Raw genomic sequence first — 26,434 nt, 5'->3', positions numbered from 1 at the left:
ATAGGAAAGTTTTATCTAAGTGTGTTACGGTAGCTGCCTTCAAATGTGTTTTTTGTACAACTTTAAAAGTGGAATTAGTAAAATTAGGATATATAGTTATAAAGTTAGGTGGAATAAAACAGAGCTCCCTGAAATGGAAGGCTGTGTAACAGTGTATGTTGTAGACGACATAGATATTGTCAGGATTTGAAAAATTCTGCATAAAAAAGGGTTTATGCAGACACTTGATAGTCATTTGTAAGACACTGATTCTTTAGGAATTAATGTGCCTTAGCTTTAAAGCCTACTGTTTCTATAATTCTGCAAGTGGCTTCCTTATTACGACTTTTCACTCAGCATCATAGGATGCTGAATGGGATGGATAGATATTTATTTAATGCAAAATTATAATTCTTATATCTATTAAGAGATAAATATAGCCATCTGTGAAAGCAGAAATGATTATAACATGAAAATTGTAAATGAAAAATCCTACGTTGTTCTGTTCCAGTTACAAATGAGCCCCTCTTATATGTTTCTTATTAGCATGTGTATTTATTGATATTAGTGTGTGCATACATGGAGCAGGGAAGGGGTGCGCAAAATATTGCCTTATGAGTTGTAAATCCACCACTCTCTGGAATCCGTTCTATACGTGAAGATTTTTTTCTTTATGATATTCTGCCTTTTCATGTAAACTCAACCCATTTGTTCATTCTATACTTTAGAAATTCCCTCTTTGAAATGTTCAATAATTTCTTGTCCTACCTATTCTTACACTGTCCATATATTTGTAGGCTTTTATCGTCTTACCTTTTAGTTATCTTTTTGCACAGTTATACAGAGTTCTTTTATTAAAATCTTTTTTTCACAAGTCAGGACCTATATTCTCCTAATCATTTCTGTTATACTTCTCTAAACTTCTTTTACAACTTTCTTATGTACAGTGTTTTAGTTCTGAGATGTTTAAAACCAAGCCTGTGGTAATAGTATAAAAGAGTGTGTCACAAATGTGGTTTTGAGACTCTCTACAATGAGAAATGAAGAGTTCCAGTTTTTCTCTTCTATACTGCTGTATGGAGCATGAAAGACCTCAGTTTCTTAAAAAACCCTTGTTTAGAGGGAGAATTTACAATAAGATATATATAATATATCTTACTGTAGAAAGTCATTTTGCTATAGATAGATAGATAGATAGATATAGTAAAATGACTTTCTGGCACTCAGCTGGTTATTTAGAAAAGGTATCTGGGTTTTCTTTAGGCTCATCTGCATGATTACTTGCAAAATTCTGGAGTAAATTCCTATAATTTTATATTACCTTAGCATCTATTTTCAATACTTTATTTTTAATTGGAACATAATAATGTTACATATTTATGGAGTACATCGTGGTGTTTGGGCACATATATAGTGATCAGATCAGGATAATCAGCATATCTATTATCTCAAACATTTATAATTCATGTTGGGAACATTCAATATACTTCTGGATATTTGAAACTATGTATTATTGGTAACTGTAGTCATCTTACATTGTTATAGAACACTAGAATTTATTCTTCCTGTCTAGTTGTAATTTTGTATCCTTTAGCAAATCTCTCACTTTCTTCTTCTTCCTACCCTTTTTAGCCTCTGGTAGCCTCTGCTCTAGTTTTTATTTCCATGAGATAAGCTTATTTTTAATCTGGCTTCAAAATTCAATGAGAACATGTTGTGTTCAACCTTCTGTTCCTAGCTTATTTTACTTAGCATAATGTTAACCAGTTCCATCTATCTAGGAATGATAAGATTTCATCCTTTTCGTAGCTGAATAGCAGTTCATTGTTTGTGTGTGTGTGTGTGTGTGTGTGTGTGTATGCATGCCAGATTTTGTCTATTCATTTATCTGTTATTGGACACTTAGGTTGATTTATATCTTAGCTATTGTGAATAATTCTGCAATAAACATGGGGGTGCAGATGTCTCTTCAATATACTGATTTCTTTTCATTTGGATAAATGCCCAGGAGTAACACTGCTGGGTCATATGTTAGTTCTATTTGTAGTTTTCTGAGGAAACTCATAGTGGCTGTACTAGTTTACATTTCCACTAGCAGTGTAAAAGAGTTACTTTTTCTCTGCATCCTCAGCAGCATTTATTGTTTTTTTTTGTCTTATCTATACCAGTCATCTTAATTGGCATGAGAAGATATGTCATTGTGGTTTTGATTTGCATTCCATGATAATTAGTGAGGTTGAGCATTTTAAAATTCATTTATTGGTCATTTATATGTCTTCCTTTGAGAAATGTCTGTTCAGATCATTTGCCCATTTTTTAAATTCGTTTTTTTTTTTTTTTTTTGCTGTTGAGATGTTTGAGTTTTTATATATTCTGGATGCTAATCCCCTATAGCATGAACAGTTTGTAAATATTTTCTGCCATTCTGGTGGTTGCTTTTCACTCTGTTGTTTCTTTTGCTGTGCAAAAGCGTTTTAGTTTGATAAATCCCAATTGTTTATTTTTGCTTTTGTTGACTATGATTTTGAGGTCTTATTTATAAAATCTTTGCCCAAATAAGTGTCCTGAAGCATTTTCCCTATGTTTTCTTTCAGTTGTTTTATAGTTTCAGGTCTTACATTAGGTCATTAATTCATTTTGAGTTTTTTTTTCTTTTCTATGAGGTGAGAGATGGGTATTTAGTTTTATTCTTCTGTGTATGGATATTCAGTTTTCCCAGCAAAATTTATTGAAGAGACTGTCATTCCCCTGATGAATGCTCTTAGCACCTTTGTCAAAAATGCATTGCCTGTAGAGGCATGAATTAATTTCTGGGTTCTTTATTCTGTTCCATTGGTCTGTGTGTCTATTTTCATGCCAGTACCATGCTGTTTTGGTTACTATCGCTTTGTAATATCTTTTGAAATGTGGTAGTGTGATGCCTCCAGCTTTGTTTTTTTTTTTAATTTAGGATTGCTTTCCCTATATGGGTTTTTTCATGGTTCCTACAAATTTTAGAATATTTCTTCAATTTCATTAAAGAATGTTATTGGTATGTTGATAGAAATTGCACTGAATCCATAGATTTCTTTGGGCAGTGTGCTCATCTTCTTAATTCTTCTGATTCATGAGCATGGGGTATCTTTCATTTGTTTGTATCCCCTTCAATTGTTATTTTGTGGTTTTTCTTGTAGAGGTCTTTCATCTATTTGGTTAAATTTATTCCTAACTATTTTTCATAGGTATTGTAAATGAAGTTGACTTATTGGTTTCTTTATCCACCAATAAATTAAAAGAAAACTTACAGGAAATGGACACAGCCCCGGATAAATGTGACTTACTAAGATTCAACCAAGAAGTAAAAATCCTGAGCACACCAATACAACTAATGGATTTAATCATTAATAAAAAGTCTCTCACCAAGAAACAGCCCAGGACTAAATAGTTTCAGTGCTGAATTCTACTGAACTTTTAAAGAAGAATTAATATTACTTCTTCTAAAACCATTCCGAAACACTGAAGCAGAGAGAATTCTTTCTCACTCATTCTGTGAGGTCAACATAACCATGATTCCAAAACTAGGTAAAAGCACCACCAAAAAAGGAAAACTACAGGCCAATATCCGTAATAAACATACATGCAAAAATTTTCAACAAAATATTACCAAACTGAATCCAACAGCATATCAAAAAGATAATACATCATGATCAAGTGAGATTTATCCCAGGGTTGTAAGGATGTTTCAACATATGCAAATAAGTAAATGTGATACATCACATCAACTAGGTGAAGGACAAAAAGTATATGATCATTTCAACAGGTGTGGAAAAACAATTGATACAATTGAACAGTGATATATGATAAAAGCTCTAAATAAATTGGGTTTAGAAGGAAAGTAGCTCAGAGCTATGAATGTCACATATGACAAACCCACAGCTAACCTAGCAAACGGGGGAAAGCTGAAAGCTTTTCCTATAAGAACTGGAAGAAGATAAGAATCCCCACTCTCACCACTTCTATTCAACATAGTACTGGCAGTCCTACCCAGAGCGATTAGGCAAGAGAAAGAAATAAAGGGAATCCATACGAGAAAGAAAGAAGTCAATTTATCTCTGTTTGCAGATGACATAAACTTATGTATACAAAAACCTAAAGACTCTACCAAAAACTCTTAGACCTGACAAGAAATTCAGCAAAGTTTAAGGATACAAAATCAACATGTGAAAATTGGTATTATTTCTATACATGAACAACAAGCTAGCTGAAAAAGAATTATTATTTTTTCTGATTCTGGTTCCTACTGTTGCATTTCTTGTTAAAGTATTATTCATGCTCCCTTATTCTACTTAGATGATCATTGTTTACATTTATTCAATTTCTTATCATTTCCTTTCTGTTATTTAGCACTGCTTATTTAAAATTATAAATTTGAGTCAACTATTTCACAAGATAATATTCAACTATATTTATTACAATGCAGAACATGGAAAGGTTCAGAATTTTAAAAGGCATATGTCTTAAAGGAGCAAAATTTAATTATACTCTGAATATTAAGTACATTTGAGAGATGTATCTTCAAGTTTAAAGTTCTTTTTTTGGATTCTACATCTGGAAGAAATAAAATGCAGAGTTTTAAAAAATTTCTTTTAAACTAGCTTCTGAATATCATCTCTGATTTTTATAATTTTCATCAGGTCACATATCCTAGAGCCATTATTTCATTTAATTAGGGGCTTATTATTCTCTGCCCCATGGGGAAATAATTTCTACACTTTGATTCTAGATCTCAGACAGACAGCAGTGTTTTTGCTTGAGACTTGATCTGTTCTAACATTGACAGTTTTCACTTTTTTGACATTGTCATATTCTGATTTCTCAGTCAAAGGAAAAAGTTCCCAAACCTTGAATTCGTTGGAGAACTGAAAAGTTAGTTCTTCTTTAAGTAATACCTTAGAAATATAATAATTTGTATAGCTGTCCCTTAGGATTATGACTTGTCAATCATTTTTTCTATGCAACTCTAAAGCACATAATTTCTGCAGTGATAGGATTAATTTGCAATATCCTGAAAAATGAAGGTAGTCAGCATGTGCATAAATCACCTTGTTAGTATTTCAAATGATCAAATTTATTTTACACAGTGATGTTAATCATTAGCTGAAAAAGAGCTTTTACATTTTTTTCTAACATAGAGGGAATGAGACCACCAGTTTAAATAATTTGAGGCCTTCAAGACCAATGACACACAGTTGTTATTTATGAAATTCAAGTTACCTGGGTGAAGATACAAGGTGTTTTGAAAAGGTAGACCCAGATTCATTTTTGAAATTATAGTCTATACCTTGTAATTCACAATACTTTACAGATCATGTATTAAATACACACACACACAAACACACATACACGCACAAGGTTAAACAAAATTCAAAGCAGGCAGTACATCAGGTAATTAGACTAATATGTTGTTTGGAATTAAAGTCAAATTCTTTTAATTGGCACATCTCAGTGGGAATAGAAATACAAACTTGTAATTAAGTGATTGGCCTGATTATCAAAGCCTCATTGGCATGGATTGTGCACAGAGAGTCACTTTTTTTTTTTTTTGGCTTGAGTTTCTCAAACAACTATAGCATGCTATGAGAGATGCATAGAATAGCATAGATAGCCATAATAGGAATTTGATGTTGACTAAAATGAATAAATGTATATGGAGTGAATAATCTAGGCCATTCAAAGCTATTTGACAACCATATGTGAGTAAGAAATAGTGTTTTTAGAAAAAAAGTCTGTTATTTTAGTAAAATAATCTATTTCCTATTTATAATCAGTTAAATATACTAAACTAAAGCTTCTGCCAATTAAATGGGCTTGTGTAATGTTTATCATTATTAGACACACAACAGTTTCAGCTCAGATTTATACTCTGGAGTCCAGCCACATTACTCTGGGGTGTGTGAATGGAAGTCAGTAAACAAGAATGAGAATTTTTCTTCCTTTTAATCAAATGTAAAAGCCTACATGTGTCGGGGGGTGTTCAAAATTTAAAGGGCTGTAAACAATCAACAAATCACTATAGATGTCTTTAAGGAATGATTTATGTAGTTATTTAACAACATGTAATTGCCATTTTCTTTCCCTCACCTCTTTCTCTGTGTCCAGATAGTGGAAATTGGGACTTCAACAATAAACAAACTGCGGCGTAACAACCACAAACAATTCAATGAAGGTCATTCAAGCACTCTTAATTAGGAATTTGTAGTAAAACAGAAAGAGTCAGAGCAGAAGCTTAAAATGAATTGTTAATAACAATGGGTTCTCATAAAATCTTAAAGAATATGCTGAAATATTTAAGATAATAAACTGTGTCAAATACTTTAGAAAACTTATTTGCATTTAATTCCATTGCTATTTAGGAATTATTTTTAACTGTTCCTAATATGTTGTTTGGATATCCTATTTTATGTATATATAAAACATATATATATATAGCTGAGCCTGCGTGTTACATGAGTGCACACACTTGTGTGTATATTAACTCTAACTACATTTCCTACCAATAAGAAAAGCTCTATGACCTATAAAGAAATTAGATTAAATGAAAACATGAAGGACAAAATTAAAATATGTGAGTTACAAGTTATTTTCCTCGTCAAATATACTGAATGGTAGTATTATCATTTTCAATAAACCACTAAGGTCTTAGTTTTAAAAAATAGAAAACAAAGGGAAATAAAGTCTTACATATTGTATTTATACTGTATGGACAGGTGTCCTGGGTGAGATAGATGCTAGCTCACCCACATTCACATTAGCTTTCCTTGCAGTCAAAGATGATTTATACTGTGAAGATTGTTGTTATTTTATAATGAAAATTCAGCCCAATAATGCTTTGTGTAATATGCTCTATTACATGAACACAATGTTAATAGACATGCTAGTAAAATATAGAGATGAACTTGGACTGTAGTTTGGGTTAAAAGGTCACCTCAGCAAAAGATAATCATTTTCCATTAAGGTTGAAATCACTATGCACTTCACTGAACTATATGGAAGGACACAGTGTCTTATTAGAAGATTAGTTTATATTATGGGCTGACAGGAATGGCTTGTAAAGTGTGATTCATGCTCTGAAACAGCACATTAAAGATCATTTTTCCTCTCTCTTGTCTATAATAACAAAAATAACTAAGAAACTACATCCTAGACTTTACAGGTCTATAAACATATAAGGGAATCAGGTCACCCTATGCCACCACTGTCACTCCCCATTCATGTGTACTGTCGTTGTTATTATCCAGGTCCACACTTGCATAGAAGTGGAAATAGAATCTGTTGTTCAGTTTGCAGGAATTCTTTCTCATTTCCAGAATGAACAAGATATGGAACACCAAATAATAAGAAGAGAATCTCAAATATGCTCTGTGAATTTATTCTATAATTTATCTATTGATATATTCATAGTAAGAATAATTTTGCCCAATTCATGTAGTTACTCATGGGCAAATAATTCAAAGATATTAAAATATTTAGAGAACTCTTGAAATCGTTTAAAATAATAGAAACAACCCATGATCCTTGGTATCAGGAAAGGTATAGTACAGAAGGATATCTAGTGGTGTATTATTTATTATTATAATTTTCATACTTACCATTTTATAGATTATATAAAATTCTGGAGGAGAAAATTTGCAGCAATCCTCTTCAATACAAAAAAATCCATGTTGTAAGAAAGATATAATAATTATGAATTATCAGCTTTATATTTATAAAACTACATCGTTACTATGGAGTTACAGTATTAGTCAATGAGTGGAAATTTAGTAACCTTTTTAAAGTATATTGTTATCCATCTTAACTGATAGAGGTAATATTGTTTGCTAGATTGATTGCTATTATTTGTTACTTAGACAAAATCTTCAATTGATGGTTTCCTATCATATAAAATACAATATCCCTTTACACTTCATTAATTGTATTTTTTAAAAAAACTTATTCTTCAAACCCCAGTTTAGATGCCATTTTATTAATAAAAATTTCACTGACCCATTCTCAGAAACAATTACTCTGTTTCTTGTGCATTTCCCACTATAATTCAATTATCTATTTACATATAGCCTCTCTAGCTCTTGAATTTATGAAAATTATTCATCCAGCACAATGATACTACAATAATGTGTGTGTATGTGTATTTAATACACAAAGATTCTATTGGTTATATGGAACAAGACTTTTTAAAAGAAAACTGTAATACAGCCAAGTCCCAGAGAAGAGGGTACATTGGGAAAAATTAATCACCAGCATCAGAGATAAAAGTTGAGGTAAATTGCTGCATTTTTAGCTTTTTATAAGGAGCTGCAGATATTGACATGTACCTTACTGGATCTATTCAAATTTGACTTTTTCCTCGAAAAGATATAAGAAATACAAATTGCTTAAAAAATTAGAATAGATTACATGATTTGTAATTGTCTATTGAATAACCATACATTAATTGATACAAAAAGAAACTTCAACTAAGAAACTCTGCCAGATATGTGATCTTTTGCCATCTGGAAAATGTATAATTCAATTGTCAATATATTGAACTTAGTTAAACACATATCAAAAGCCTGGACTAATTATAGTTTCTTGACTTCATACCAAAGAAATAAAACAATGACTCTGTATATTCTTCTAGAAAAATAGAATTGGTAAGGAGTCCAGCTCCTAATTAAAACCTGTGTGTGATTTTTCAGGCCTGACCATAGGTGATTTCAAAAGCTTTACCTTGCAGGTCACACAGGGAAGCTACCCTCCCTACACAGAGCGGGTGCACAGCTAGTTCCTGGCAGCCTCTGAGAAGAGTTGCCCTCAAGATCCCAGCCCTCCCTTGCCCCTTCTGTTCTTCCCTTATTTACTTCCTTGCCTGGTAAGAACATGCACTCCTAGGTCTCTTTTCCTGAGGCCTTGGGTAGGGGTCTTCAGATGCCTTTGCCTAGGCCTCTTGATGGAGGGAGAAGGGGGAAACATCAAGACACTTTTCTCTACTCTGACTTAATATCATTCCTAACCCATCACCCTTCAACCTCACCCCCTTTCTCACATCCTGCCTCCCAGATTCCATAATTACTGTCACTGCCTTTTGTTCTGGGCTTCCTCAAAAATGAGATGGCCCCCAAATCTGTGCTTTTTCATGAGGGAAAATGAAACTGGGTGAGTCAGTGTTTTCTCTGGTTTTAGACTCTTGCTTATACCATAGCAGGAGGTGACTAAAGGCTGAAGTCTTTTATTTCTGTCTTGCTGCTTTAAATGGCTACTCTGACAGCTGATGCCTGCTCAGCTGAGTTATCCAGGTGGGATAACTCTTAAAACAAACAAAAATCCACAAGATGTAACCATAGGCAGAAATTAATTAACATTTTGAAATGTCATGAAAAGATAGTGGTAACTGGCAGGGATATTTAAGTCAGAGGTTGATATATCATCCCCTCTTTATATGTCGGCCAAGGGCCACGTAGTAAGTATTCTCTAAGAGTAATGGCATTTTTTGTCCTTTCTTTAACCTTTAGCTATATTGAAATGAATTCTTTAGAATGCAGGATGTTCCCTCTTGACTTGATGAGGTATGCCTACCTTGCACTTGATGAAAAGGAAAACTACAAGGAGGCTAACATGGTAACAGGGCCTAGGATATGGGTACTCCCATCCATATTTGCAAAGCTTCTTAATTAGGCATTTACCTAAAGGTAAGTTAACTGATTATTAAAAAGTTTCTGCACTATATTTTGCAAATAACTCAAAGTAACTTTAAAAAGTCTTGAGGTTCTAAAATTGTGAATAATTATATGGCAATATTCCAATATATACTTCATATATATTTTATGTATATAATAATATAATAGTATAATTATATATTATATAATATAATATTCCTATATATTAAGCATATTCCAATATGCTTAATGTATATTTTTTGAAACATATATTTTATTCTTTTTATTTCAGTCTACATTTTTGTAGGGTTGTGAGTTGTGGAAGTTTGTAGTTAAATTTTGGTCAATTGGAGGCAAGTCACAAAATGACAAAGACATACCAGAGAAAGTGGGGCAATAATTATTATTTGTAGGGGAATTTGTTTTTCTATTTAAAGGCTCGACTATAGCTTTTTTACTGATTTTACTCATACATTAAGTGACATGAAATATATATAATATATAATAATAAATATAATAATATATAAGTATATATTTATAACAATAGATAATAAACATAATAGTAAATATAATAAATAAAAATAATAAATAATATATTAAAATATATGAATATATATAAAAGTTCTGTTGCATCTCCATTATCTTCCTAAAGGATGAAGTGAACTTCCTAGCATGGCATTTGTAGCCTTTGAGCAGCTCCAAACTTCTTTTCCATTCTCTTCTGCAAAACTGCCATAGATCACTTTTTGCTAAAAGAATAAAGTGGTTATAAAATGAGGTTAATACTTTATTGTTACTAAGTCTTATTTTCATATCTCATTCATTCTTTTAATAATCAATATCTGCTAATAATTTCTCCTACCTAGCTGAATACTATGTTGTAAATTACTAGAATGTCATTTTGATTTATGCAGTCATTCATTTAATTATTAATTCAGCAAGCATTTCTTAAACATGATTATTTACTGGGGACTCTGCCAGACATTGGAGATGTAAGGTAAACTAGAAAACTGATATGATCCTTGTCTTTATGGGCAGGAGCATGTGTATTTGACCCTGTATTTTTCCCTACTTCTACCTACTACAGTTCCCTGCTCGAATATTTTATCTTCTATGAAACCATAACACTTTGCCAAATTCAGCGTAGTTCAGTTATCTGTGTCTCATAGACTTGCTTCTGTCCTCTATTAAAACAAATTAAAACTATATTTATATCTGGTGTGGACATATACAATTGATATTTGTTTTTAAATGTTACTAGTAATAAAGCAATATAATGAGTATGGATACCAAATTAGTACCTGTAATTTTTTTCTAATTTGATGCACAAAACACAGTATAAAATAGGTTACATTTCAGTATTCATCTTGACAATTATATTTGATATTTAAGAACCTCTAATTATAAAAAGTTGTCTTTTTCCTATTTATTTAGACCCTAGGTCTAGTGCTCAAAATAGATAACATTTGCTTAGCCCTCTAGTTTTCTTTTTTCTCCCTTTCTCTTTTCGTTTTCTTTTCTTTTTTTTTTTTTTCTGAGATAGAGTCTTGCTCTGTCACCTAGGCTGGAGTGCAGTGGCGTGATCTTGGCTCACCGCAACCTCTGCATCCTGGGTCCAAGTGATTCTCTTGACTCAGCCTTCCGAGTAGCTGGGATTATAGGCGTGTGCCACCATGCCCAGCTAATGTTTGTATTTTTAGTAGAGACTGGGTTTCACTATGTTGGACAGGCTGGTCTTGAACTCCTGACCTCAAGTGATCTGCCCACCTTGGCCTCCCAAAGTGCTGGAATTACAGGCATTAGCCACCGCGCCTAGCCTCATTTTCTTTTTTCTGTTTAAGTGTCCAGCCAATGAGTATCAGACAGCTATCTGCACACCTTTAATTTTCTCAGTCATGTCTGAATGTAATGGATTCTATGAAGGTAACTGAGTAGGACTGACATTTTGCCTTTCTCCCTGAGAATTTTGAAGGACAAATGTCAGCAGTCATTGCTTAGTTTTACTAGGGGTAATCAGGACCAAATAAATTATTAAGTCTGTGGTACATACTTAGGTATTGCTTCATATGACTTGCACAGATTCAGGAAACTGCATATTTATATTTAAAAGTTTTATTGTACATATAAGAATGCACAAAATTTTTATGAGCAAGGGATAAACACAATTATATTACACATGTTCTACAGGGATCAGTCTCTATTTTTTATCCTTTATTGTTTTGTTCGTCTCCTTCCAACCAATATCTTTTCCAGTCTCCTTCAGTTAACCAGTTAAATCAAGTTGCCAACTTAGAAAACATCCTTTCTTATTCTTCTTTAGAGCCACCAAATACACACCCTCAGAATTTTGCTTTTCTCACTCAATAATACTTTGTGAAATATTTTCAAGTCAGCTGGGATATTTCTCACAAACTTTTGTTAATGGTTGGTGACATTTTATGGCAAGGATATAATGTAACATTGTTAAACAATTACTCTACTAACAGGCATTCCTTATTTCTTTTGCTGTTTGTTTTTCATCACTGGAAGCAATACTATAATAAGCAACTTTTTAATGTACAACCTTACCTACTCGTAGCTTTACTTTAGCAGAGAGGTTTACTGCATTGAGAAATACATATATGCCTATATACACACATATACAGACAGTAATATATGAGCATTTGTGTGTACATATATATATTGTCCCATATTGCTTTCATAAAAGGTCAAAACAGTTGACATTTCCATCAGCAGTGCATGTGAACGATTTTCCAAAAACATTTCTTTAAGGAATATGTATAACAAGTTACCACACAGACAAAATTTGAAAATTTCTTTATAACAGCATTATTTTAAATGTAGCGATTATCTTCAATGTTGCAGATGCTTAGGTGTAACACTTAACAAGATCGTCATGATCCCTGCATTTATAGAGCTTACAGGTAAATGGCGGAGAGCAACAATTAACGGTATGATACACTAATGATAAGGAAAGTACAGTATCATTAGAAAAAAATGCTGGAGTGATGTCTACCATGGACTTCAGAATCAAGGAACATATGAAAGTGACATGTATCTCAAGGTCTGAAAGATGAGTAATAATTACAGAGGCAAGATGTGGGGACAAGTATCCCAAGGAGAGAAATAGGGACAGTCTTAGTTATGTGTTGCTATAAACTAATAACTCAGGCTGGGTAATTTATAAAGAAAAGAGGTTTATTTGACTTACAGTTTTGCAGGCTGTACAAGAAGCCTGACACCAACATCTGCTTCTGGCAGGGGCCTCAGGAAGGTTACAGTCATGGTGGAAGGTGAAGGGGAACCCACTATATGGTGATGGCAGGAAGCAAGCTAGAAAGGTCCAGATACCAGACTCTTTTCAATAACCAGTTCTCCTGGGAACTAAAAGTGAAAACTCACTCACTCCACTGGGAATGTCATTAAGCCATTCATGAGAGATCCGTCTCCATAATACAAACACTCCCACCAAGCCCTTCACCCAACACTGGGGATCAGATTTCAACATGAGACTGGGCTGGGTCAAACAAACATATCCAAACCATAACAGTAACCTAGAGAACCTAAAAAGCAAAACGGAGCAACTTCAGGTATCACAAAAAATCTCAGTGCAGAATCTTAGAATTAGAAAGTGGAAACTGGAAAAAAAATGAGACTGGATAGCAAGAAAAGCATGAGATAATGAAGAACATTGCAGTATTAGACATGCTAAGAACATCCTGTGACAGCAAAAGGCTAATAATGGTTTAATATATGTATTAATATAATTGAATATTGTATTTTTGAGCAGTCACCCTCTTAGACCCTGATCTTTCTACTGGACATTTGGAATTCATCTGATATTTAATGCTCAATATTTAAATTTTATGTTTTTCCTGGGTTCCTATTTGGGTGTAAGGAATACTATTCTGTTTAGATCCAAGCTATTTAAAATTTTGGTAATATATCTTTCCTAGTTTTGATTGATCTTTGTAAAATGTTTGTAATATCATTAAATATTTTATGTAATTCCATGTTATTTTATTTATTATTTGTATCATTATGTCATTGGAAAAAAATTGCACCAGTGTTAGAGGTCATAAAGATACCGATTAATTCAAACTCAAGGAGTTTCTTCTACAAAGCTGTCTCCTTTCCATCAAAGGAAATGTCTTCCACTAGAAGAAATTCAGTGGGAAGACATATATTTAGGACCTTCTACTGTGATGCAAGTTAAATGTTAGCATAATAGTACTTTTTGAAAAGTATTTTTAAAATGTTGTTAATCATTATTATTATAATGCTTGTTATATCAGACTATCTTTAAAATGTATTTGACAAAATTAATTGAAATGCCATTGAAGCACGTTTTTAATATACTTAACCTTTTCTTCAGACATAAACTAATTCCTTCTTTTTATTGAGAAAGCCAAGTCTGTGTTGGCTGTCTCACCAGCAGCAGATCTTGGGGAAATAGAATAGATATACCACTGCTTTAAAAGTGATAGAGAGATAATTTAATACCACAGTACAATTAGAATCTAAAGCCCCAAAATATTATGTGTATGCAAAATAGGAGAAATTTCTATAATTTTTATTTGTTTTTTACACAAATAATGGCACACTGTTTTTTGTATGCTTTTCACTTTATAACATACCTTAGAAATCCTTTCATAATAATACATGAAGAGCTACCTTTTCCCCACTTTTAGCAGATATATATTATTTTTCATCATGCAAGAGTCTCACAATTTAATTTTTTACCTCTTATTGATAGATTCAGTTTCTTTTAAATTCTTTGCTAATATAGACAGTGCCTTGATGAGAAACCTTTTACATTTTGCACACATTTTGCACATATGTAAGCATATGTGTAGGCTGATTTTCTAAACTACAATTGCTGGTGTATTTATAAATACTGTCTAATTACTCTCCATCAATAGTCTACTTTTAGATTTTTATCATTTTGCTATGTGAGAAATGGTACCTAAGGGCAAAATTAATTTGCATTTCACTTATAATGACTGATCTCCTGCCCTACATTTTCTATGACTTTTCTTATATTCTTCACCTATTTTCTATTGGCTGTCAGTCTTCTTCTTACCGTTTTTCAGGAACTATTAATTTATTATATACTTTAGCCCTTTGCTTTTAGAATTATTTTACCCTCCTTTTGTTATTAGTTTCTAAATCTTGTATATGATGGCATGTGGTCAGGCAGAAATTCTATTTATTTTTAATTTTGATGAAGCCACAGTTAGATGAACACAATTATGTGATGTATTATTTTGGTACAAGTCACAATTCTGCTGTTAAAATTTTCAGAGTTAAGTGAAATGAAAGATGAACCCAACAAAATGATATAACAATGTGATATATGATAAGGTAGAGGGAAGTAAAAAGTGTTATACAAGTGTAGCTCTGCCTCAGCTATGAAATCTGATATAATCAATAATATTCTACCCAACATACCTATAAAATAATATTATTGTACACTTTACACTAAAGTTTTACCTAGCTAATAAAAATATTCTCAGGTTGATTTTTTCTTCCTTATATAATTGCAGTCTCCTCAAGAATAAGCATGCACTGTTTTACCTTAATGCCCTCAGAGAGGGAATGTTATATTTAACTTTAAACAAATGTATTGACTGTATTTATGTAATCTTTGAAAATTTGTTTCCATTCTAAGACTTGGGATTTTCTGTTTGATACCTACCAAATAAATAAGTCAGATAGAAGGAACTTAGATCCCTTGAATCGGAGATCTATGTAGTACAAGAATTCATGGTAGCATTAGTCCAATTGTTATGACAAAGAAATGTGTGCCAAAGGGAAGATGATAGCCATGTAAAGTCTATCTCTGTTGATTCAGCACAAGCTTCTGAATTTGCCCAATAGTATCATGCATTAGTGAGTATTCTCCAGAGAAACACAATCAATAGAATATATGTAGATCTACTAGAAGAGATTTATGATGGAAATTGGCTCATGAAATTATGGCAATTGAGATGCCACAGGATCTTCTGTCTGTAAGCTGGAGAACCAGAGAAACTGGTTATGTAATTCAGTCACAGTCTGAAGGGCTGAGAACCAGAGGAGACAATTGTTAAACTCCCAGACTAAGGCTGAATGCCTGATAACTTGGGGTACTGGTAGTGTTAAGTCCTGGAATCCAGCAGTCTTAGAATCAGGAGGTCTGATGTCCAAGGACAGGAGAAGATGGATGTACTAGCTCAAGAAGAGAAAGGGAATTTGCTTTGCCTCAATCTTTTTGTTCTAATTAAGTGGGCCCTCAACTGATTGGATGATACCCATCCACATTGGGGAAGGTGATCTTTACTCAGTCTAGTGATTCAAAGATTAATCTCTTCCAAAAACACCTCACAGACACACTCAGAAATAATGTTTTAGAGATATCTGGGTATCTTTTAACCCAGTGAATGTGACACATACAATTAATCATCACAAATGGCAACAGTGCCATCTGTATTTTTGGCATATATATAGCATTGAATTTTTCAGTCACCAACATATCCTACGTACACTTCTGAATTTGTCCATTCAAGCAGATGCTGCCTCTGTTTCAGATGGAGATATATCAGTCTGTAGAGTAAATTGCTGCATTAAGGATAACCATTGCAAAGAAAAATAGTGACAAATTTAAAGAGATTACCATTCAGTAAGAATATACCATGTCCCACATTCTTTATTCTATTTCTACTTTTACAATGATCTTAAAAGTTCGTCAAATAAAACTGAGTCATAAATAGTAGATACCAGGCTTAATTTGACTTAGTCTGTAATAGAGCTGGAATTCACGTCTATGTCGTTCTGATTTTAAAACCATTTTTTCATCACCTCATGAATTCACCAGGACTTTTTCACTGAGTTAGGATTTAACAGTGTTCATTCAAGTTTTCTAGATTAAATTTCAAAATGATGTGATTGGACCCAATTCTGCATTTTTAAACAATAGTAACAGAAGACATTATTAATTATATTTTTTGCTTCTATTTGTATAATTAAAAAATACATAATTTCCTTAATGTATGCATTCCTCTAAAAATGTCCTTGAAGTTTTGAATCAAGCAGGATTTTACATAAAATATAACCCATTCAGATGGTTTAAATAAAGGTAATTTAAAGATGGGACTGGGTAAAGATGTAGCAGTATTAAAAAAAGAAGGAGACATTACACCACTTTTTGAGAATCAGAGTGAAAATGATGAAATGGTGAGAGCTGGAGCCAAGGGTGAGAGGCTACTAGGAAGTAAACTCACAGCACAGTGTACTCCAGCCAGAGAAATAACTCTAAATAGAGAGGGGGCTGGGAAGAAACGTTATCAAATCTCACCTTTCTTATTTCACTGACTCTCAGTAGCTAACCCTAACTATGAACTAGCTGGTCAGGGAGCTCATATGAAGGAGTCTGTTGGTTTCGGCCTCCTAATGTATATAGCAGGACAAAGATGAGTGGAGACCAGACAGGAGAGTATGTGCAGAAAGAGGAGGAATCAAATAAAAAAAAAAACCATTTCAAGCTTTAACACTGATGACAAAGATATGTGTAAAAATACTCCTTGTCTACATTAGTTAGTAAAAAACTTACAAATAAAAATTCTTTACCTAACTGTAATAATTTAAATTATCTCAGCTATTCTCTAACATACATTCTTCTGCGTTTCTTAATTTTGCTTTTTTCTTCTAAGTAACAATTTTATGATGCATTGAATTTAGAAAATTTTGTGACACTGAAAATGCAAGATATAAGGAAAAACTAATAATATAAAATTAAGATAATATAAATGATATACATAATATAACACTAACAGTATAAATTGCACAACAAAACAAATATTAAATATTTTTCACAGATAATACAAAATACAAATATAATTAATATTAAAATACATATTTTGTGTATATTAGAAAATTATAAAAGTAAATATATGATCCTCATAACTGGTAAAATAGTAATCATTGTCTTTCTTTTTCTACTTCACAAACTGAGTTTTTTAGCAAATGTTGCTGAAATAAAACCACTAGATGACAACACATTAACTTGAACATATTTAATGACCTCTAAGAGATGCAAAAGGCAACCATAGACTGCTAAAGATGAAGGCACAAATCCGGTTGTTTTTACTGATGAGGAAATTGAGGTCCAAACATTTTGTATAACTCATCCAAGTGTCAGATTAAGATTAGAACCTAGATCTTTTGGTTGTTCTGTTCTTTGCCTTAAGCCCAGGAGACTTCTCATATGCAAAGTGCATTTTCAAATTCTGGCTTTACATAAAGAACTTTAACAAGGACCCACAGCATCAGGGCACATCTTAGATTTGTGTACTGTCTGTAGTTTATTATGACAGAGACTTACAACACTTGTGGAAAGGTTTCAAAACACAAGACTACAACAGGCCTTCTTAAGCCATAGTGAAGTGTTTGGTCTTATCTTAAAGGCAGTGAGTAGTCTTTTCTGCATTTTAGAATGCACATTTTAATGCTTCTGTATGAAGAAATATTGTGAAGGGATAAGGCTGGAGGTGGGGATTCAGATGAAAGAAAATAAATGCTTAATGGGATAAAAGAACAAGTCATATTTGAGAATAATTAAATGCACAGAAGTGACATGACTTGTTAATTGATTGGGTGGGAGAACTAAAAGAAAAAGGATAAAGTATAACTCCATATTTATGGATTAAAAAACTAGGTGGATAGTAGTTGTCATTGACTGAAATTGGAAATGAACTAGTATATGTAAGTGTGAGCAGAAGACAATTCCATTCTAGATATGTCAAAGTGTAGTGGCTGCAGGTTATCTACGTAGGCATTAGGTTTGGGATAAAAATGTGGAATTTTCAGTCATTTGCATATACCTCTGAAGCCTTTAAACCAATAAATGATTTTAGAAAACTCCTGAAAAACCTGAAATGGTAAACAATAGGTAATGTATGTGTATATGCACCTCTCTAGAAGAAAGTTGGTAATTTTCATTAGATTATAAAAAGATTCTCCTCTGCATATGGCTAGCCAGTTATCCAAGCACCAGTCACCTGTACAAACAAACCCCATAACACAAGATAACCTATATAACAAACCTGCCCATATACCCCTGAACTTAAAATAAAACTTAAAAAAAATAGCTAGTAGTAGCAATGAGAAAAGGAAAATGTCCATAGTCATGGAAGATATTAAAATAATTATAAGAAAAAAAAAAGATTCTCTAGCCCACTAGTGCTTTCTGAAGTCTTGCTGAAGAATGAAATCATTATAATCTAGGGAAAGTTAACACATGAAAAAGGAGTGACTATATTACATTTCTTGGACTAAGTTTTTTTCTTCATATTGAATGGTATATTCTAAAGCCACTGAATTGCTGAGTAATAACAGTTTTCCTCAGCAGGAACATTAATATGCTTTTGATTCTATCCAGATTTAGATATTTTTAAAATCTGTGGTCCACAAAATGCCAGAGACAATGTTATAAAATGTTCTCTACTTTATATAGTTCAGAACACTTCTCAACCAAGACACTGGAAAAAAGTAACTCCCTCATGACATAAATGTAATGTTTTTAGAGTATGTTTTAAAAATATTATAATTGAACTTTTCCAAAAGTAGCTCACTGATATGTCAATGTAGTACTTGTATGAGTGTGAGTACAACAGAGAGATGTGTTGTGGAAGAAAAGCCCTAAATTATGTACATAGGAATCCCATATTTATTTAGACTTCTATCAATTACTCTTATCAGGGAAATGCATCGTCATCCTATTTCCCATGATAATAAATTAGAAAAAATAGAAAGAGAACATTTAAATTTAAGTATATACTGTTGCTCACCTGCAACATTGAAGTGAATTCCAATTCTCCACTCCCCCAAGGTAGTGGAAAACATACTCCAGTTTTCAGTTTCACAAACTAATTTTTGAAATGTTCTTTATATAAGATGTCTTTGATGCTTTTTCAAATGACACATAGACTAAAATATTTCAATTCAATATTGATATTTTAAACCTTGAAAATAGTCTGCATAGCTCCTATAGTTCCCATCACAGGAAGGTATTTTCTGGATTATGTGTGTATTTAGTAAGTGAAAAAGAAGTGTGATGTTAAAAAATTGTACATTAAATAAAATATTTCAATCCAACTATCATAAATTTATTGATAAAGAAAGATATCTCTGACATACTGGAAATGACATAATTTTAAGAATAAGAATGATGGCTGGAAGGATAGCATTTTACTTCACTCTATTACTTAGTCTTTGTTAACCTGTTAATAAAATACCAATGCAGGCACAAATAAATGATGAAAATAACTAATATTAAGGTTTACACTCAAACAATTGTCAGAATTAAGGAAGAATTTCCCTTGACTACAAGAGATAAAGAACTATAATAACTGGCTGTTGTTAGCATATTGTTTGCTGTTTGAGAGTAAACTGCTTTTTCTGATAATAAAGTAGTATCTCCTTCCTTCCCAATTATCTATACTCTCACTTAAAGAGTAACCATCCAAAAAATTGAGGTACTGACCCTGTACAATGGGAGCTTATTCTAGTACTGCCTTCACTATTTTTCTTTCTGTATATATAAAGTAGAAATAAAATGTACATTGAGATTATCCTGTGTTCTAGACAGTGTGTTCATCACTAGCAATGGCGAACACAACATAGGTTCTGGTTTCATAGACATTATAGCTTAAAGCTTGATACAGACAAGTAAACAAGTAATTATAATGTTATTCTGAATGTTATGGTATCAGTAAGTTGGTAAGTGTTGTGGGAGTATTCATTCAGGAGGCATATAACCCACTCTTTGGGACTTCTCAGAGAAACGACTGTCTAAATCTCAACTTTATCTTATGTAATTGGGTAACCATTGAATGGTTTTAGGCAGAGCAGAAATATAATCAAACGTGTTCTTACAAAAGATCAGTAGTGTGTTACCAATTCATGCAATCCCAGTACCTCTGTCTACAGTCATATTAAGAGTTCAATTCTCAATATTGCAACCTGACTAGCAACAGAAAAAGATAAGGCAGCAATTCCTAGATTCCAGGTATGTGAGGTCAATGCCAGGAAGAATTTTTGTTCTAACTATTAAGAAAATAGCATTGCTACCCAGAATTTCAGTTAGGATTATATTTAATCTCATATCTAGGATAACCATATGTTCTGGTTTGTCTAGGACAGCTGGTTGCTGTCAGTTGTCCTTTAGACCCCAAATCTGTGGTCATGTTTATAAAACTCTGAAATAATTATGGAGTAAAGTAAATACATGCTCCATTCTGAGTCAATTCAGAAATCAGAAATGAAATTAGACATTTTAACATGAGACAATTTACTACAAAACTGTTTTAACCATGGTATCGCAAAGATAATAATTGCAGGTGACAACTGAAATCCTTAGGACTGGATAATCAAAGGGAACAGACTGAAATGATTGAAATTTAGTAACTTGGAGAAGGCTCGCTGTGAAGATGAATACCAGATTTCTGAGGAGTGGGTGCTGAGCAGTAGGTGCTAGTGTTTCTGAGGACCTGTGATGGAACTGATTCTGCAAATGTTGGGAAAAATGCAAATTCGGTTCAATTGCTGAAGCTATTAGAGCAAAATTTTTCCCAGATATTAAAAAGCTGGGCCTGGGTGAAGCTGACAGGAGCAGAAAGTAGGCAGAAAGCTCAAGGGAAATTCTCTAGCCCTGCAGTCATCCTCTAGCTCCACCTATTGGCAGAGCCTAACTGGCAATGCAGATGGGCAAGTGAGAAATGTGGTTTGCACACGGAGCCCCAAAACTGCATGCTCATTTACTGCTCATTTATTGGCACACTGGAAAATGCTTATAAAGAAAAATGAAGACTATTTTTAAGTTGATTTTTAAATTTTGGCCTATGTAGGTAAAGATATCAGAATATCAGAAAAATTAACCTTGTTTTTCTTCAAAGTCTGTCTTAACATACATTATTTTAAAAGGAATATACAGTATATTAAATATTAGATTGGATATTACTACACAAGTAAATACCTTTTATATGATACCTGAAGGCATTTGCTTTCACTAATATACTTAGTCTATTTCTTCATATGTGAAATAAGTTGGCTTAAGTGTAATAGATAGATCCACATAAACATTCTGTTTTTTGCAAAATTAAAGTTTGCTGTGCTGTTTTTACTGCACACAGACACACATAGATATGCATTTAGGTATACCGTTAGTAAAGATGATTGAATTTTCACCTTATTTGCAAGCATGGCCATGTTTCTTACTTTGCATGTTCTTCAGGTCTCATTGGATCACAAAGTTCCAAGTGACTTCAAAGGGTTTTCTGTACTTGGAGCAGCTTTATGGGACGTGGAAGATGAGAAATGAACCGACACCAGAGGTGCAATGAAAGGTAAAACTCATAGCATCACTACAGCTCTTAGGTAAGTGGCAGGCTAAATTACTGCATCTGGATATATGAATCTCATGGGTTCATGATGGAAAAGATGACAAGGATTTTAGGCCAAAAATAAATCTGAGTTTGTTCACTGGATGCAGGAAAAGTTTACGTAACCAAATAATGTGGGTAACATTTCATTATTAGCATGGAAACATGTCCACTTTCATGTTTAGAGAAGGAAATAATAAATAAATGAATGATCAAACATAAAAGCAAAATACAACATTCACAGTAGGCATCCAATGTAACATGCTATTTAGATAAAAACAGTCCCTTCAAAGTCCAGTATGTTTTTAAAAGCCTGATATTTACAGTGGTATGATTTCTAGGGAAATTGAGAAATTAAATATATATGCAGCAACATACAGAAGAAACTCTGTATATCCATTTGTACCAGCCTCTCTTCTCTCTGAAAGACAGGCCTTTGGAAAGTGAAGGAAGATTGGATTCAGACACTATGTCCTCTTACACAAATTGTTGCAATAACTTGTCATAAACAGGAAAATATAAAATTAAATGCAATATTTATATACATATAAATGTTAAAAAGAGCACAATATTATAAAATGAAGTGGTTTATATTTTAGGTAGATTGTATGTGTACTTGATAAAATATTACAAAATTTGCATTTTTGATAACTTAATTCTTTGAATAATTGTGATTTGATATTAATCAATCTGAAATTTTTTCTCCAGGATTTAAGATGTTTATTCTCTCTTAATTTAAGTATCAATTTAAGTATTTGCACTTGTGGACTTTCTCTTTATTTCTTTTTATTTTCATGAAGATTCCCACCTTACAAATATCACTTTCAGGGTTCTTAGGGATCATATTATTATTATTTTACAAGTTATTGAAAATGGCATGAGGTTAGATATCATTAGATTCTTTTGGAAAGTTATTATTAACAAGAAGATGTTTCCCTTTTTAGTTGAATGACAGGATATCTGTTTAACATGAATACTTAAAAGCAGCTTGAATTTCATTCTTCATGCTCATCATTTACAGTTTTCTATAGCAATATTATTTTTTCTGGAATGTGCCTTAGAATGCAGACAATAAAGGCTGAATGAGAGAAATGTTAGGCTAGGCTTAACAAAACACATTGCAATTATTGTTTCTTCAATTATGTCTAAAATGATTGCTTATAAAACAAAATTACATGATAATATTTTCTTAAAACCAGCTATATTCAATAATTGTCTTCTCACTGTCTTTCTAATGTGTTAGCACTCATTCTATACAGTTTGTATTAATATATCTTATATTCTACCTCTATCCCTGTTATCAGGCTTCACTTTAACTAGATATTTAGGATATTATCTTTACCTGGGAATGAAATTATGTGATTGGAGGAAGAGATTCCCTATAATGGGCAATAGGTTTCCTCCTCTAAAATGTTAGGTCTTTTTTTATTTTCTTCTTCTTTATTCTGGGATGTGGATGTGACCTCTTGGTACTGATTGAAATTTACAGTGTTGTATACCACTGTCAACTTTCCCAATGTCTGACAGCTTAACAGGGCCCCAACTGCAGCCACTGCTGCCCACCTTGTTCTTCAGCTTCACTTCTTGAAACAACCTTCTCCACGGTTTCATGAGAGCATCTGCTTTTCACTGCATGGTATTTGACTCCAAGATTCACACCTGCAGTTCTGATATCTTTTATTTATGCTCTATTATTTCTGCTTGAATAACCTACTTTTACTAGAAATTTAGTCTATGAAACTTTGAAGATACAGGGCTAAAATCCACCTATGTGGCCCAAGTACCACATGTCTTGATAAGAGAAAGATTGTTTTAGATTCAAAACACTAAGATTGTTTTCAGTTTAGTCTTTATGAATTTGTTTTTCGTATTAAAAATTAAAAAATCAAATGAATAAATAAATGAGGAAAGGATAAAAAAAGAAAAAAGAAGAAAACACAAGGACGGAAGGGAGGGAGGGAGGGAGGAAGGAAGTACTAACTGAAGAGCCCACTGTGAGGACAAAGCATCAGCAGTGTCATTGCCAGCAACCTTGGCAGCAGCAGGAGTCAGGGATATTCCAATAGGCATCCATTTTTCAGGCATTGTTACCAGTCTTGGCACAGTCGTTGACAACATTAGAGGTGTCATCAATACTTTCAAAACCTCTTTGTAGGAACAGCCCCTTCAGCAGACACTGATGGAAATTTTAATGATTCCCTTCAGAGGACTTGGTAATTTAAAAAGTTCAAAGTAACTAAAGAAAACGATAGATGTCATATGAATTATTCCTAAAAGTAGATTTTGGATCACATATAAAACATCCTCTAGGAACTTGCAAAACTGAAGGAAATTGATGAGCATGGCTGGAGATTCTGTAAAATGTGTAGGAATGGTGTAAAAATAATGCTATATTGTAACATTTACTGTGGCTCCTTATTTACTTCTTATCCAGTGCACTTTACGATACGCAAGCCACATGAAATTCTGACACTTAAATAGTCTGTTGTTCTTTATTTTCTTGCTGTGATGGTAAATGGATACTCAGCAGGATTTGGGATTTAATTTCTCCGGGAAGATGCGAACAAGTGTTTCAAGTTGTTAAATTATTCATCCAAATTCCTCACAGTAGGTAATCTTTGCTTCATGCTGTAATGTTTAATATTAGCTATTTCTTCATAGTCTTAATGTAAAATTGCTTTCATTAATACAGATATTCCTTCATAATTTCCCCAAATCTATATGGCACTGTCATCCTTTTAGTATTCCAGATTACAAATTTTAAAGTCATTTTATTTATTTTTATTTATTTATTTATTTATTGAGACAAAGTCTCGCCCTGTAGCCCAGGCTGGAGTGCAGTGGTGAAATCTCGGCTCACTGCAACCTCCGCCTGCTGGGTTCAACCGATTTTCTGCCTCAGTTTCCCGAGTAGCTGGGATTACAGGCCCCCGCCACCATGCCCAGCTAATTTTTGTATTCTTAGTAGAGATGGGATTTCACTACGTTGGCCAGGCTGGTCTTGAATTCCTGACCTTGTAATCTGCCTGCCTTGGCCTCCCAAAGTGCTGGTATTACAGGCGTGAGCCACCGTGCCCAGCCTTAAAGTCATTTTTGACTACATATTATTGTCACTCTACATCTCACATGCATGAAAGTCAGTAATTAAAACATCTCCAATCACTAACATACAATTTTCCATCTAACTCTCACAAGTAGAACATGAATTGAGATGATTAATTATTTCCATTTCTGGATCATAATAATAGCTTCTTAAGAGTCTCTCTAACTCAATTTTTCCCCTTTTTAATTATCTGTCCATATTACTGCTAGATTGATCTTCTCAAAACTAATTTTGTCTTGACATGTAATAGGAGAAAAATAATTTCTGTGTTCAAAAGCTTATAATATCTTTATGTTGCCTATCATATTAAATTTAAATTCATGTCTGATTTGTGTAATTTTTTAAATAATCTGGTTCCAGATTATTTTTCTCAATTTAGTCCATTATTTGATCAGGAAGTCTTTCAGTGATTTAGTAAGTATAAACTATTAATTTGGTAAGTTCTAACTTTCCAACGAGAATGTGAACTTATTGATGGCAAGGATAATGTCTAATTTTTTCACAGAACTTATAGTAATTTCAAAAATGTAGTTTTTAAAATGATCACAGATTTATAAATGAACTTTGAAAAAATAAAGTCATTTCAAATGTTGCTGAAATATTTATTTCAAATAAACTAAAGTAATGTGAAATAAAAAAGATGAAAGCAAAATATTTGCATGGTTCAAGAATTGTTATTATGTCATTCATGTTTTAGTGTTCTTTGTTCATAGATGAAAAATTAGGTCACCGTGTTTCCTAAAAGACAAAATGCTTTTCTATCATAAGTTGTTTACAGGCTTGATTTCAAACCTCTGTCCATTGTCTTTATATGAAAACTGCTTTGTATATTTCAGAATAGTTGTGGAAATTTCAATGCACAGCTTACATCTTCTTTGATAATTGCCTACTGCATTGTCATGCGTGTCTGGAGTTGGTTCCTACTGGTGAGTTTGTGGTTTCGCTATTTCAAGAATGAAGCCACAGACCTTCGCGGTGAGAGTTACAGCTCTTAAAGATGGCATGGACCCAAAAAGTGAGCAGTAGCAAGGTTTATTGTGAAGAGCAAAAGTACAAAGTTTCCACAGTGTGGAAGGGGACCTGAGTGGGTTTCCACTGCTGGCTGGGGTGGCCAGAGTTTATTCCCTTATTGTCCCCTCCCATGTTCTGCTTCTGTCCTATCAGAGTGCCCATTTTTCAATCTTCCCCGCGATCGGCTACTTTTAGAATCCTGCTGGTTGGTGCGTTTTACAGAGTGCTGATTGGTGCATTTTACAATCCTC

The 26,434-nt window shown here is 33.0% G+C and overlaps 1 long non-coding RNA gene across 1 annotated transcript in view; it reads left to right on the top strand.

The window, feature by feature from the left end:
• Positions 1–23,983, top strand: part of LOC129036871 (uncharacterized) — a 103,131-nt gene extending 79,148 nt beyond the window's left edge. The window contains exon 5 of the long non-coding RNA XR_008502673.1: positions 21,922–23,983. This is a non-coding gene — a long non-coding RNA (uncharacterized LOC129036871). The remainder of the gene's footprint in view (positions 1–21,921) is intronic.
• The last annotated feature ends 2,451 nt before the right edge of the window (positions 23,984–26,434 follow it).

The sequence above is a fragment of the Pongo pygmaeus genome, chromosome 4 (assembly GCF_028885625.2).
Source record: "Pongo pygmaeus isolate AG05252 chromosome 4, NHGRI_mPonPyg2-v2.0_pri, whole genome shotgun sequence".
Lineage (NCBI taxonomy): Eukaryota > Metazoa > Chordata > Mammalia > Primates > Hominidae > Pongo > Pongo pygmaeus.
The sequence above is the reverse complement of the archived record's forward strand: the minus strand, read 5'-3'. Positions and strand labels throughout refer to the sequence as shown.